Genomic DNA, 2,988 nt, shown 5'->3' on the forward strand with positions numbered 1-2,988 from the left:
TGAAAAAAGAATCGTTCCAGGTGCGATAGTTTTGCCAGGCCGTAGGGTGTCTCCCTGATGCGGAGCAGTTTTTCAAGATCGAACAGTTTTTCCATACTCAGCTTGACGTTTCGATCACACCTCCCATACATCATTTTTACCTCCGAGACATTTTCTAGAAAAAAGAAATTTTGTATGGCGGCCATCTTGTTTTTCCGCCATTTTGATTTTTTTTCACCGGTGATTGAATTTGACCAGGAATTAAATAGGTTTCGTGAAAAAAAATTTGATCCAGCTATAATAGTTGCGCCAGGCCGTAGGGTCTCTCCCTGATGCGGAGCAGTTTTCCAAGATCTGGAAGTTTTCCCATACTCACCGGAAGATCTCGATCACACCCCCCATACATCATTTTTACCCCCCGACGCTCCTTCTGGGAGAACAACCCTGTCAGTGAGTCAGTGAGTCAGTGAGTCAATGGGTTTGTAGCTATATATAATATAATAATAACTAGATGGTGCTAAGTGCGCTCGCTGCTAAAGCAGCTTCGCGGGCGTTGTACGTGGATTGACGTTTTCGTATAGTTTGTTTCGCATCACAGATTTGTAATAACTATTAAGACAGACACAAAAAGAAATAAAAAAAATGTGTAGGATATTGTTGGTTTATTTTATGTTATCAAAAAATAAAAATATAAAATTATATTCTCTCTCTCTCCCTTGCATTGTTCCCATATGGTGGTGGGGTCTTTTTTCCGAGTCTTTTCCTTCCACTTCGCTCTGTTGGATGTATCGTCTGCGGAAACATTGCAGGAACAAAGATCTTCTTTGATGACATCTGCTTCTTTGCCTTCTGTATTTCCTGTTAAAAATAAAATAATATTAATTTATTTATAATAACGTATATTTATAATAACGTATAGATAAAATATCCTTTTCTTAGTCGATAGCGATACGTTTTTGCCAAAGTGGTCGTGGTCGTCATGTAACGTACCTAGATTCTTGTCACTATCACTATTGATTGCAGCTGGCTGTCACACTGCTGCATTCATTGAAGAAGCTACCGACATCAGGCTTGGTTGATATAATACTATTGTATTAATAATCTCCTACGCAGTTTTTTGCCTTCTGCATTTCCTATAAATAAAATACATATTAAATATTATATATAATTAAATATTATATATAATTTCTTTTCCTTGGTCGATAACGATACGTCTTTGCCAAAATAGTCGTGGTCGTCATGTAACGTACCTCGATATCTTGTAACTTTTGATTGCTGGCTGTCACACTGCTGCGTGCATTGAAGAACTTCAGGCTTGGTCGATTTTATTCTATTGCAATCATAATCTCCTACAAAGTTTATTGCACTCTGCATTTCCTGTGAATAAAATATACAGGGTGTTAGTGACATTGTAACGAATACTGATGGGGATGATTCAGACCATGATTCTGAGTTCATATCAAGTGGAATTTTCCGTCGCAAAATTTATGATTTTTTTTAGTTATTTTAAATTATTTTCAATTCTATACTTTTGCGATGAAAAATTCCACTTGATATTAACTCAGAATAATCAAGTGAATCATCCCCCTCTGTATTCGGTACGATGTCACTTACACCCCGCACAAGTACATACTGTAGCCATACAAGTAGGTAAGGGTGTTAGTGACACCGTAACAAATACTGAGGAGGATGATTCAGACCATAATTCTGAGTTGAAATCAAGTGGAATTTTCAGTCGAAAAATTCATGAAAATTTTTGTTTTTTTTTTAAGTTATTTTCTGTTCCATACTTTTGCGACGGAAAATTCCACTTGATATCATCTCATAATCATGGTCTCCATCATCCCTCAATGTTTTCGTTACGATGTCACTAACACCCTGTATATTACATTTTTTTTCCTTAGTCTATAGCGATACGTTTATGTCAAAGTGGTCGTGATCGTCATGTAACGTACCTCGACATCTTGTTACTTTTGATTGCTGGCTGTCACACTGCTGCATTCTTTGAATGAGCGGCCAACATCAGGCTTGGTTTATATAATACTATTGTATTAATGATCTCCTACGCAGTTTTTTGCCTTCTGCATTTCCTGTAAATAAAATATATAATTAAATATTATATGTAATTTATTTTCCTTAGTCGATAGCAATACGTTTTTGCCAAAATAGTTGTGGTCGTCATGTAACGTACCTCGATATCTTGTTACTTTTGATTGCTGGCTGTCACACTGCTGCATTCATTGAAGGGGCTGCTGACTTCAGGCTTGGTCGATTTTATTCTATTGCAATAATAAACTCCTACACAGTTTATTGCCATCTGCATTTTCTGTAAATAAAATATATAATTAAATATTATATGTAATTTATTTTCCTTAGTCGATAGCAATACGTTTTTGCCAAAATAGTTGTGGTCGTCATGTAACGTACCTCGATATCTTGTTACTTTTGATTGCTGGCTGTCACACTGCTGCATTCATTGAAGGGGCTGCTGACTTCAGGCTTGGTCGATTTTATTCTATTGCAATAATAAACTCCTACACAGTTTATTGCCATCTGCATTTTCTGTAAATAAAATATATAATTAAATATTATATGTAATTTATTTTCCTTAGTCGATAGCAATACGTTTTTGCCAAAATAGTTGTGGTCGTCATGTAACGTACCTCGATATCTTGTTACTTTTGATTGCTGGCTGTCACACTGCTGCATTCATTGAAGGAGCTGGCAACATCAGGTTTGGTTTATATAATACTTTTGTATTAATGATCTCCTACGCAGTTTTTTGCCTTCTGCATTTCCTGTAAATAAAATATATAATTTATTTTCCTTAGTCGATAGCGATACGTTTTTGCCAAAATAGTCGTGGTCGTCATGAAACGTACCTCGATATCTTGTAACTTTTGATTGTTGGCTGTCACACTGCTGCATTCATTGAAGGGGCTGCTGACTTCAGGCTTGGTCGATTTTATTCTATTGCAATAATAAACTCCTACACAGTTTATTGCCATC

General features: G+C 36.1%; 1 long non-coding RNA gene across 4 annotated transcripts; it reads right to left on the minus strand.

Annotated features, from left to right (window-relative positions):
- Positions 1-1,008: 1,008 nt before the first annotated feature.
- On the minus strand, positions 1,009-2,987 carry LOC126381371 (uncharacterized). Of its 4 annotated transcripts, XR_007568781.1 has the most exons (7): positions 2,862-2,987; positions 2,643-2,777; positions 2,407-2,541; positions 2,171-2,305; positions 1,935-2,069; positions 1,230-1,356; positions 1,009-1,112 (listed from the first exon to the last, which is right to left on the minus strand). It is a non-coding gene; the product is annotated as an uncharacterized LOC126381371 (long non-coding RNA). The 4 variants fall into 4 exon arrangements; XR_007568783.1 differs by lacking the exon at positions 2,407-2,541; XR_007568782.1 differs by lacking the exon at positions 2,171-2,305.
- Position 2,988: the final 1 nt, after the last annotated feature.

Source organism: Pectinophora gossypiella, unplaced genomic scaffold (assembly GCF_024362695.1).
Source record: "Pectinophora gossypiella unplaced genomic scaffold, ilPecGoss1.1 Pgos_47, whole genome shotgun sequence".
Taxonomy (NCBI): Eukaryota; Metazoa; Arthropoda; class Insecta; order Lepidoptera; family Gelechiidae; genus Pectinophora; species Pectinophora gossypiella.